This window comes from Spinacia oleracea, chromosome 1, assembly GCF_020520425.1.
Source record: "Spinacia oleracea cultivar Varoflay chromosome 1, BTI_SOV_V1, whole genome shotgun sequence".
In the NCBI taxonomy this organism is placed as follows: Eukaryota; Viridiplantae; Streptophyta; class Magnoliopsida; order Caryophyllales; family Amaranthaceae; genus Spinacia; species Spinacia oleracea.
In genome coordinates, this window is record NC_079487.1 from 123,449,875 (window position 1) to 123,463,631 (window position 13,757).

General features: G+C 37.1%; 1 long non-coding RNA gene across 1 annotated transcript; it reads left to right on the plus strand.

Annotated features, from left to right (window-relative positions):
- The first annotated feature begins 1,705 nt into the window (after window positions 1–1,705).
- LOC130472414 (uncharacterized) lies at window positions 1,706–2,744 on the plus strand. The gene is made up of 2 exons (XR_008932630.1): window positions 1,706–1,900; window positions 2,594–2,744. It is a non-coding gene; the product is annotated as an uncharacterized lncRNA (long non-coding RNA).
- Window positions 2,745–13,757: the final 11,013 nt, after the last annotated feature.

Here is a 13,757-nt window from a genome sequence, read left to right on the forward strand (position 1 = left end):
AACTTACGAGGAGAAGCCAATTGAAATTCTAGAACAAAGAGAGAAACGACTTAGAAGCAAAGTAATTCCAATGGTTAAAGTCTTGTGGGCCAATCACTTGACATCTGAAGCCACATGGGAAGTCGAAGCGCAAATGAGAGCGAAATATCCCCAGTTATTCGTTTAGAAACGATAAGATGTATGCATGTTAATATATTATTTGAATGATTATGTTATAATGTTATTCCGCCATGTTTGTATAGCAAATAGAACGATTAAGTATGAATGGCTAGTTCGACTGAGCTCCAGTTTCGAGGACGAAACTTTTTCTAAGGGGGTAAGAATGTAATACCCCGAAATTTTAAATTCGATTTATTAAAATTGAAAATATTTATTAACTTAATTTCGTTTTAATTAAATTACGAATAATCGAATTTCGTTATTTTAATCATTTTTACGAATTATTTTAAACGATAAATTTATAAACCGAAATTATTTAATTTCGTTAACGATAATTTATTTATTTTTAAGGGATTATTTTAATTAAACATTTTATTACAAATTCTGGATTTTTGCCAAATATTGTGAATTTACTATAAAAAAAAAAAAAAAAAAAAAAAAAAAAAAAAAAATGAAAATGTCAGCTTTATTTTCTTGCTCCCCACGCTCAAACCAGGAAGTCAATACTTCCTTCCTTCCCTCAAAATTCAGTCCAAATTCAATCCTTGGACCCCAAGTATACCTACTTACAAATTCAGAAATTTAAAGTGAAATTTCAATAACAAAAACAAAACACAATTTCAGTTTCAATCTCAAAAACCAAATTCAATTTCAATTTTTTTTCTCCTCTTTTGTTCCCTGATTCGGACCAACCACCACCACCACCTCCGGCAGCCACCGCGCACCACCATCCTCACCACCACTCCACCACCCAGCATCTCCCGAGCACCCAGAACCACCGAACACCACCACGCCACCACCACAACTCCCTCCCCTTCTCTCCCCTGCTCTCGCGTCCCCTGTCTCCTTCTTCTTCCTCCTCTTTCGCCCCACGCAACCACCGCACCACCATCACCACCTTATCCCTCCGATAACCACTAGCAACCGCGCCAAACCACCGAGCCACCCAGCCACCTCCCTCCTCTTTCTCCTCCTCCCCGTTCGCTCCCTTCCCCCTCCCCTGTTTCGCAAATCACCACCCCCATCCCCTTAACTACTCCGCCGCGAACCACCGCCCACCATCACCGTCGCGTCAGACCGCGTCGCCCAGCCGCCCCCTTTCCTCCTTCCTCCTCGTGCCCTCCTTGCTCCGCCTCCCCTGTTTCATCCCCTCCCCTTGCCCTGTTCGTGCGCTATTCAAAAAAAAAAGGGGAATCAGTTTCTTTGTGAAACCTGACTCTTATCCTCCCTCAAACCCACAAAATCAATTGGGCCAAATTAATTTGGGCCTTGGGTAAGAAACCAACTCATGATTTCAGATTTTCCTAATTTATTAGTTTCATGTTTTAATTTATTTCTATGATATAAATATTTACTAATAAAATTATTTATTATTTTTCAGGTTTAATTATCAATTTTAATAAAGGAAATTACTAGTTTTATTTAACAAAAATGGAATTTAAATAATATTCATGACAAACAATTTATAAAATAAATATATATACATATATATATATATATATATATATATATATATTGATTGAAAATTAGATTAATAATATTTTCATCAAATTTCGAAATTATATTAAAATTCGTTATTTATAAATTCGCTACTTATAAAATTTATAATTTTATAAAATATTGATTTTAAATTAATTATCGATCTAGTACTAATTCAATGATTTATTATTTTGAAAGAAATTGGACTCGGAGCTCAGGACGAACGAACCAACGAAAACCCTTAGCAAATCGCGGAAGTGAGGTAACGGCTATTGCTAGTACCCGCAATTCCCTTATAAATGTGATTATGAAATTACAACATATGATTGATTTATCAAATGAATGTTTTGACATGTTTTATGAATTGCGGGAAATGAAATATGATTTTATTGAATAATTTATTATAATATGATTTGATGGAATTATTCCTTATTTTATGATTGATTATAAAATGCTATGATGATTGATTGAATTTCTTATAAAATGCTGGTTATAAGAAACCAGGAAAGAAAGGATGTTTGATCTTATGATCCAAAGGAATTATGTTACTTCAACTGAAGTAAAAAGACTAAAATGTAAAATTAAACGAAACATGATAAATGAAAGTGAAATTCCTAGTCCGTTTGGCAGTATATGTTCACAGGTTACGATTCTCGGTCATGCATGTACCCATGGGGCATTCGCCCATTGAGCCAAGGCTCTCATGTTTTCGGGCCAAGGCCCCATGTTTATGGACAGCGGTCCATCGTGGAAGACGTTCCACCATGTCATACTTGCCACGACTAGCATGTGCACCCTAAAGTTGAAAATGAATTAAATAAAGGACTTTATAAAATGTTTTACATTATTCTATTCTCCCTGTGTTATTAAATAAAACGAATTGAAATGAATTTACGTTGCTAGAATAGTTCGTTACTGAGTCTTCGGCTCACCGTTATTTTGTTTTCTGTTTTAGGTACCGCTGGGATCGATGGGAACGAGTAGTGGCGAGGATTTCACTTTAATAATTCCCACCTAGTTTATGCCTTAAGTTTTAATAGTTTAATTACAGACTTTTAGTAATTTATGTACCTTTATTTTGGTAATATAAAAGATTATTATATTGATTTTTGGGATTTAATATCTTATGATTGAAGGTTGCCTTGTAATTCCCAAGAGGGAGTTACGGCAGGTAATGCCCCGACCAATTAGGTTAATTCCGCTACTAATTATGCTTTAATAATGTAATTAGAGGTCGGGGTGTTACATATAATCACACACCTTGTTTTAATTTGGAGTTTAGCAAAAATAGTAATTTATTGTACTTAAAAAATTATTACTCACTTGCTAAAATTTCAAGTGACATTTCCCTTCAGTAATTCATCATTGTTTTATGCTTGATGATTAATGTTTAAAATAGTAGAATATATATAATAATGGCACAAGGTTGAAAGTATTCAAGCCTTCATATTTTGTAATAGAGTTAATTTCTCATGGCTAATTGAATTAGATATAGAGTAGTATTGAGTCTTAAGAAGTGAAACGCCAATTATTTACATACATTTTTCAATAAAAAAGTACATTACATCGATTCACAATTTTTTTGTCTATGTGCCTTTTAAAGTAAGGGCCTCAAGTTTTTATTTCGCCCATAGGCCACCAAAAAGTCAGGACCGCCCCTGCTAAGAATCACTAATCCAAACCAAAAACAAAACTTTTTATCCCTACTAATAATTTACTCCTATATTCTTTTTAATTACTCCGTCACTTGCAAACTGTTACGGGTCGTTTTGTATCACGCGTGTTGAAGTCGATTCCTACATTCAAGGAGTCGTTATCTCCACTTCTTGCTTGTTGGACAAGGTCAAGGAAGCTAGCAGGGGTCAAACAAACAGTTAGAGGAAATCAAGGGATCGGTTGAGAGTTTCAAGGGACAACTAACAGCATTATTCTGTCTTCTATGCTTGACCTAGCACTATAAAAACACCACCAATCTACAGTGAAGGGACACGGCAAAACCCTTACAATCATCTATCTACTTCCTCTGCCAAACTATCTCCTAAAAGCTAAACTAGCTACTGCATTACCTTGTAATGCCCGTAGCCCATCCCTACAACAACAAGAGAATAACAAATCTACTTCCCTTAAGCTCCACCTAGACTTTCCACTACTTATTCCTAATGATATTCACCTGATCTATCTCTCAAATAATACACTTTCCCATTATACATTTTCCTCCACGAAGTACCATCCGCCACGAAGCAAACCTTGGAAACATCAGTCGTCCATTACCAATAACCTTCTCCGATAATCCTCATCCACTTATGATCTTGTATTACATTCTACTTAAGCATTGCCATTAGTTATATTTACGTATACGCATATATACTTTGTATTTATACTCAACAAGGCTTTTCACGCCAACAACATAGTGGATTGGTGGACTCATTGCCACCCGCGGTTTTTATCCCTTTCGGGTTTTCCGCGTCACCATCTCTTGTCTCGTCTCTCTTTATTTTCTGCCCTTTATTTCTTGTCATTTACTTACTTTATTTAATCTAGTCGTCTATGTCCCAACCAAAGGTCGTCCATACGAAATTTGGCATAAACAGTTTGGCACCGTCTGTGGGGAGATGGCTAGATTTATCTTCAAACACATATCCACAAATATCCTCCCAAACACAATATCCGACCCACTTGGGCTCACCAATAAAGTTACCGCCAGGCGAGGGATTGTTGTCATACTATGTCGCCACCATGAGATGGAGCAGCGTCAGGGCACATGTCGTCGACATGACAGGTGTCGTCACGGGTCAGGTGTCGTCGGCGGGTCAGGTGTCGGCGACAGGTTAGGTGTCGTCGACGGGTCAGGCGTCGTCGACGGGTCAGGTTTCGTCGACGGTCAGGTGTCGTCGACGGTCAGGTGTCGCCGACGGGAGGTCAGGTGTCGTCGACGGGTCAGGTGTCGTCGACGGTCAGGTGTCGTCGACGGGTCAGGTGTCGTCGACGGGTCAGGTGTCGTCGACGGGTCAGGTGTCGTCGACGGTCAGGCGTCGTCGACGGGTCAAGTGTCGTCAGCAGGTCAGGTTTCGTCGCCAGGCTCGTTGGTCGATGGAATATAGTATGACGTCAGGGTACATGTCGTCGCCAGATCAGGTGTCGACATCAGCAGGTGTCATCGCTAGAAGTGACGCGTCGCAGTGGTCGAATTCAACCTAGATGATGCATATCGTGACAACAACGACACCAACGCTTGATGACATTGAAAATAGACGTCACGGACGGTCATGCAGATGTCACCACAAACAAGATACAATATGAGTTGTCTCGTACCTTGACAAGATCTCGAGACGATTTGATCACTTGATGTCGCGAAAAGTATGGTATAAAACTCAACCCCAGTGATTTTAATTTAAACTAATATTGTTTCTAGTCTTTGTTGTCACTAAAACAGATACGAACACGTGACGTCATCCACCAATGACATGACGCCAACGTAGTTTCATCCGACGTCACCTCCACATCAGTCGACGACGTCTCCACAAACGAAGACGACAAATGGAGATTCAACAACAAAATGTCGGCAATACTAGATTTTGTGGCTAACTGCAGTACAAATATCAAATAGGAGAATTTGTAGTCGTCCTGAAGTCGCCACAGGGGAGCAGGGGAGCATATAGTATACTCTATCTCATTTAATTTTCACATAGTATACTTTACTTGATTTGCTTTTTATATAGTATGCTTTGCTTGTTTTAATTTACAAAAGCACTTTGAAATATATGCTATACGTTGTTATCTCACTTTTTGTACTAACGTCGTCACCACTTGTCGTTTGATCATGTCGTGTCGCCAAGTATTGTCTTGTCTAAGGGTATTGACGTGTCGCTTGGCTAGGTCATAAGTACATCAGACGACCGACGTTAGAAGGCAGGTGACAAGGTATTGTCTTGTCTACCGGTACTGACGTGTCGCTTGGCAAGGTCGTGAGTAAAGCAGGCGACCAACGTTAGAAGGCCGTGAGCATATAGTATACTTTATTTGATTTAAATTTCATACGATATTTTTGATGCGATTTAATTTTCAAAAGTATCTGAATTATTATTACCATGTTGATGCATGTCGATTGTTATAATTTCAAGTTTAGTTAAGAATAAACTTCTCATATGACAATGTGGTTGTGAACAAGATGTTAGCCAGGTACGTGACATCGGGGGCTCGGCATCAAATAACTACTCACACAACCGGACCCAAAAAACGTAACACCTCGAAGTGACTTCCCACATCAACATTGCCAAGCCTACAACACAACCACCTCTCAAAAAATTAACCCTTCGCCATAACACTTTCCATGTCATCATATTTTCACCCCCCACCAACATCAAACCACTTGACATCATAAACCCAACGTTGTGTCCTTTCCACATGTCCTCATCACCAAGTTCTTCATCAGCGCATCATAACGCGTTGTCACGACAACATGTCACGACAGCAGGACGTGATCAGCCACACAAGAAGATAAGACATCATTTGGCGTAAAGTATGACACATAGAAATAAATATCTAACATTCTTTAATTTCTTTGGTGATAGTGTTACACGAGGTCACGACATGACATGAGGTCACGACGGCACAACATGACGCCACGACAGCAAGTCACGACAGCAGGACGCGACCATTACGGTTACCCCCATGACGACAAGAAGTTTCTTGGAGTTAAACATGGTACGTAGAAGTAATTATCTAATATCTTTATTTTAACAATATATTTCTTCGTAAGTTCGCCAACAGATCGTTGATACATGGATTTCAATGGGAGCTAAAGGTACGAACATACTTTCGAAGTAAGTTGTCTTTTATTTATAATAGATACGTATTGTCGCTGCCACGTACATCGCAGATCGTGAGGGTCATCAACACAATCGAATGGTATGAGTGACTCAATTCATTTATGTTAATTAGTGACGTCAAAATTTTACAAACTAACACCTCATGCATGTTGAAATTTTCTCACATATCTTCCGTGATAACTATTTTTCATTCACTAACGACATGCCGCGACTATACACGTTAGTATGTATATTAATGACAACAGATTACCTTGATCATGACGGTATGCCCCAACGCCACGAGATGACAATGACCGATGACACGACGCCACCAGACTACCGAGAAAGCTAAGGAAATCGGAATGTCGAATAATCATCATCAATGACCATGATGACACATGAGTAACTTCTAAACTATTTTTCACACACTTCTCATTTCAATTCATTCGTTGTTTTTCTCTTGTATTAATATGCCTCGTATTCAACTTTCATCAAGTTAACTAATAAATTATTGCATCGCACCATGAATATCTCGATTTCTGTAATGACTAAACCATTTTATCAAATCGTTTTGAGGTAATTTGACTTGACAGAACGTTTGGAGGTTGCATCATGCTGGCACGCATGTACGACGTCAAATATAAACGAACGTCATCATATATGTGGCCGAATTCAGTCATAATATCTTCCTAAAGTTGCCACAGGGGGGCAAGATAGTACATACTCCTGTTCAGTTTAATATACTTGTTACAACTTTGAAATTTAACTAATGATGTGATACAATTTATTTTCATGGTGATCTTGTCATGAGATTTTGGTAACAGGTACGACGCTAAGACAAATGTACAAACATTGGGGGCTCAACTACTATCACATGTCGAAATAGGCGGACAAAGAAAAGTCATTGGGTTTCCCAAAGACGACAAGTGATAGGACGTCAATCGATTAACAAGAAAGTTGACCAACGTTGGAATGGACAGTGTCAAGACCAGCGATGCGTCATCATTCAACATGACGGTACGACGCCAGATGTGACGACGATGGTACAAGCGATGACAATGATCTCAGGAACGAAAACAAGATCGGCGACGAGAGGTGTCACGACATCAGGACAATGCTGTTGATTGTAGAATCGTCATCAAGGGACAGTCAACGACACGACGTAATTTCGTAACATAAGCCCATATTAAGTAATATCTAACACTTACTTCGTGCGTTAATTAATTTATTACATTTTTTTACTACATTGCGATTAAAGTTCAATTTCAGTTTTCGTTATTTGTCGCATTGAATATATCTTTCCAAACGCAATTATATTATATTTATGTTTCATCTTATTCATTTGAAAATCAACGCTAACATCGCATCAAGCGAACGTCCACCTCTACCTTTTCTATTCTCTATAGATCACTTGGTGACGATATCACCAACGGCAACAGCAACGAACGACATCATCAGAAGACGACATCAACGAACGACGCTATCGACTACAAGCGACAACGTCTCCATGGTCATGACCCTTGAACTTATTGGATCCCAACGACGACATGTCGCTTCTAAGCGCGACCACTACAGACGACGCATGTACTATTTATGTGCACATAACTTAGTTTTTCGAGTACCTCATAGGTGACATCTATTCCACAGCGAACAACAGAGGCATCGTAAACAACATTTTAAGCTAACTACATGTATGCACCCCGACACTTATCCAAATGCCTAACCAATCGCCAAATACAAAATAGAAAAACACGCGTCTTTCCCCCTCAACACTTACGACAAACGAAGCCAACCCGGAATGCTTCAAACCATCCACTTCATTCATCTGTAACTTCAACTTAGTCGCCTGCTACCTACCCTCACACGACATTACTTCCGACTAAAATAATTCTACCTTGTGCCCACTCGACGCAACTTCCTTCTCCAAATTCTTCGCATGACTACGAACAAACGAAGAGGCTTATATCGCCTGCATACGATGGATGTCACACAACAGTGACAATAGAGGCACGTTTGTAAACATCAGACGACCGACTAAGATACAACAGTTGGCCATGACGCCTGTAAACATCAAACGACCGACTAAGATACAACAGTTGGCCATGACGCCTGTAAACATCAAACGACTGACTAAGATACAACAGTTGGGCATGACGCCTGTAAACATCAATCGACCGACTAAGATACAACAGTCGGCCATGACGCTCGTAAATATCAGACGACAGACTAAGATACAACAGTTGGCCATGACGCATGTAAACATCAGACGACAGACTAAGACACGACAATTGGCCATGGCGCCTGTAAACATCAGACGACAAACTAAGATACAAAAGTTGGCCATGACGCCAGATACCTAACTAACGTTGTGTCTCAACATATTTTCGCGCAAGTTTCTTAAGAAATACATTATGTTCTCTTATGTTCGTTAAGAAAGACGATTCTTTCATAAGATGCCAAGTTTACATCAAAGTTGGTGACGTCGACGTCGACATGAAAACATCAATGTTTGTACGACGATCAAGTGTTGTTGGAGATCATGGGTGACACCGGGTGGCGACGTCATTGATCAAGATTAAGTACGGAAGACGACGGACAGACCGAAGACAGTGACAGATTAGCGTCGACAGCAAATGAACGTGGTGACAGACTTTGAAGATTATTTTCCTAACTTCCAGCTCGCTGCAATTAGAAAAATGGGGGCTACTGTTACGGGTCGTTTTGTATCACGCGTGTTGCAGTCGGTTCCTACATTCAAGGAGTCGTTATCTCCACTTCTTGCTTGTTGGACAAGGTCAAGGAAGCTAGCAGGGGTCAAACAAACAGTTAGAGGAAATCAAGGGATCGATTGAGAGTTTCAAGGGACAACTAACAGCATTATTCTGTCTTCTATGCTTGACCTAGCACTATAAAAACACCACCAATCTACAGTGAAGGGACACGGCAAAACCCTTACAATCATCTATCTACTTCCTCTGCCAAACTATCTCCTAAAAGCTAAACTAGCTACTGCATTACCTTGTAATGCCCGTAGCCCATCCCTACAACAACAAGAGAATAACAAATCTACTTCCCCTAAGCTCCACCTAGACTTTCCACTACTTATTCCTAATGATATTCACCTGATCTATCTCTCAAATAATACACTTTCCCATTATACATTTTCCTCCACGAAGTACCATCCGCCACGAACCAAACCTTGGAAACATCAGTCGTCCATTACCAATAACCTTCTCCGATAATCCTCATCCACTTATGATCTTGTATTACATTCTACTTAAGCATTGCCATTAGTTATATTTACGTATACGCATATATACTTTGTATTTATACTCAACAAGGCTTTTCACGCCAATAACATAGTGGATTGGTGGACTCATTGCCACCCGCGGTTTTTATCCCTTTCGGGTTTTCCGCGTCACCATCTCTTGTCTCGTCTCTCTTTATTTTCTGCCCTTTATTTCTTGTCATTTACTTACTTTATTTAATCTAGTCGTCTATGTCCCAACCAAAGGTCGTCCATACGAAATTTGGCATAAACACAAACTAATAATTATGTTGATGATTAATTACTCATTTACTCCTACACTTGCAAACTAATAATCATGTTGGTTGATGATTTGCAAAGTAATAATTGTGTTGATGATTATAAAATGTCCCTTCAACTCTTAGGTTTATAAAGTGTTGAATATTTGCTCACGTTCTGTTGTTGATAATGAACTTTATGTTATATACAGTATTGGTTAGTGGTTACGTAGTAAATTATACGAAGTTTTTTTTTTTGAAGGATAGTAAATTATACGAAGTTGGGCAATACATCTTTCATATTTGTGCAAGTTAGTTGCGTATTTAATTAAGATGTTCTGTGCACACTGCACTGTGCCATTGTTGCAGCCAAGGGCGGACCTAGACTCCTAGAGTAGTCAGTCTTGGTGGGACCCATTATTTTTATGGTTGGCCTTCTTACCATTTCTACCCAACTTTTTCTTGATGGAATTTGTACCCAATTTAGTTCTTTATCATCTATCCTAGTTTGTGAAGAAATCACAAAATACTCCTTTACCTTATTTTACTTTCCACTAACCCAACTTAAAATATAAATATTTCTAATTTATAATATTTGCAAAAGTCATAAACATAGATATACTAAAAATATATTATATGGAAACTAAGCTAATCTAACAAGACGTACATAACCATAATATTTTTAAAAAGTACTTCAAATTAGTAAAATTTACCGTTAAAACGTGTTAAAGTTTGAACAAAAAAAAGGAGTAGGCTTTCTTCTCTCCCTCCATTTTTAGACGTAAAGGACACACAACGGAATTTGAGTGCTTCCTAAGAAAATGAAATTTGAGTGCACTGGTGTATGAAATTGCTAATCCTTATATTTTTTATTTTATTTTTTTATTTCCTAAGTACAAAGTCCTCTTCGTATTAATTAAATGATACACTTTGATCGATACGTAATTTTAGGACAACGAGTTAAATTTATTAAAATAAAATGAAAATGGTGTAGTAGGTGAATTATTTATTGTAGTAGAAAGATGATGTGAGTATAAAGAAAGAAAGAATATTAATATAATTAAAAGCGAAGATTATGATAGCCAAAAGAGAAAAGTGTATCCTTTAATTAAATACGACCAATTATAGAAAGTGTATCATTTAATTAAATACGGAAGGTATAAAAAGATGAAGAAATAAAACCGCAATCTGTGGTATTTTGCAAAAATATACTCTCTCCGTATTTTAAAAAGAGATGCACTTTGACCGGCACATAATTTTAGGAGAGTGAGTTGAATTTATTAAAATAAGATGACAGTATGGTAGTGGTTGAATTATTTATTATAGTAAAAAGATGATATGATTAAGTGTGAGGACCACAAAAAAGAGATAAATATTGGAGTAATATAATTGGAAGTGGAGACCAAAACATGTCAAAATAAAAAGTATTATCTATTTTTAAAATACGGTCGTTTATAATACAGAGGGAGTAACAGCAACAAAGAGAAAAAAAATAGGAAAATGACAAAAAAATTTGTCATATTTTTTTGGACTAATTATGGATACGAACAAATGAAGTAATGGTACAAAAAATGAAATAGATGGCGGAGTATTTTTTTTAAATAAAAATGGTACTTGTTTTTTAAAAGAAATGGTACATTTTAAAAGAAAATGACACTGTTTTTTTAAGAAAGTGACACTTTGTAAAATAAAAATGGTATTTCATGTCACTTTCTCTCTCCTCTTTTTTCTGTCATTTCCCTATTCAATTATTATTTATGTGCTTCTCCGATTGTCCTATTCATTTTGTCATATTTCTAATTTGTTTGTTTGTTGGTGCGAATTTACAAAAATGCCTCTGAGATGTGTTTGCTCACACATCACAACATGCTATTGCGGCCGCGCTCATGAAAAAATATTATTAGACATGATTGCATGTCGGGACGGGCCGGGCCAAAGCTTAAAAATAAGCCCGTGTGTCGGGTCGGGTCGGTTACTTCATGTCCAAACCCACTATTTCGGGCCTAAAACATTGGGCTTCTCAGGCCATTTTCGGACCGGGCTAAATTTATAACTAAAAATGTAGTTTTTACGTTTCCCAAACCCGTCAACTATTTAAAACTTTCGGGACGGGATGGGACGGGCCGAGCCCGAAAATCAGGCCTAAAAATTTCTGCCAAAACCCACCAAATTTCGGGCCGATCAAATCTAAATCATATGAGGTTAACAAACATGAAAGGTTTCTTTAAAACATGCGACTTTACCCACAGCATTTTGAGGAAGTAAAAACCCATATCAGATAAGTATGCATTACTAAGTACATATCTGTCAACAACAAGACAAAATAGGAAAAGGACAAACACGTACTAAAGGATAAAACACAACAATTAATTGTGATTTTTATGTAAAAATTGACGTTTAATTTTTTAAGATGACGTTTTTATGTCTCTAATATGTTTTTGTTAATACATCTCTGAGTGTCGTTCTCTAATATTTCGGTAAAATTATTGAGGCAAATAAGCAAGCAAAGAACTATATTCCAATCTCATATATGTTTTGACAAAAACATATCAGCCTAAAATAAATTCAAATATGATACTCTTAAGTTCAAAAGTGGTACACAGAAGCTCAAAATTGATACTCAAAAGTTTCAAAATGGTACTCATAGTTTAAAAAATGGTACTCAGAAGTTTAAAAATGGTATTTATTTCTCAAATATGGTACTCAAAAGTTTCCTAAATGATGGTACAATTACCACTATAACCTCAAATATGTGTTTGGAAACACATATCTGACATGAGTCTCTCCGCCCTCATAAGCAAACATCAAAAGAAAGACATAAAACCCATCAGCCAAAAATTGACCAGTAAAACGTAAGGAGCCAGTGAGTCATGAGTAACAGATTTTCCATCCGCCAAAATAGCCAGTCTTGTAGAACCTTAATGAATACTACCTCCGTTTCAAAAAAAATCTTTACACTTACTATTTGCATGGACTCCGTGCAATGTTTGACCGTTAATATATCCAATTTCGTATGACAAAAAATTATAAAAAGTTGATATTTATAAAATATATTTCGAGATTAATCTAACAATATATCTTACTCCCTCCGTCTCTTTTTGTGTTTTACGTTTGGTATTTTTCACGCGTTTTAACGATTAATTTGCATCGGGATTTCTCAAATTTTTTATTTAAACAAGATAAATTACGTTTATTTATAATGTTTTCACTTTTATCAAAATTCTGATATTGGGAAATGAGAAAATTTTAATATCCCAATGGAAAAGTGTGAAAATTTTAAGGTCCCAATGAATTTAATTGGTTAAAATAATAATTGGACACAAATTTTGATAGAATAATAAATCATTTATGTGATAATATAAAAGGAAATGTAAAGAACATTTTGAAATACCAAAAAAGGAAAACGTAAAAAACAAAAAGAGACGAAGAGAGTATGATATAGTGAGAATTTATGGTCAAAGTTTTGATTTTTATACACATTTATCAAAGCGTAAACATCCTTTTGAAACAGAGGTAGTAATAAGTTAATATGCATCGGGATTAGTACCAAGTACCAACTAGTTCCTCCATTTTAGTCATACTTATTTCTAAATAATATAGTATGTGACTACAGATTAAAGTGGAAGAAAATAGAAAGAAAAAGAGAGCAAAGAACCACAGAGTCAATCAGAATGCACAAGAGTCGAAATAGAAAGATCTCTAGCAAGAAGAAGAGGTCAAACAAAAAAAAAAGCAGATGATATAGGTACATGATTCCCTCTAATTCATGTAACATGCTGATGAGTT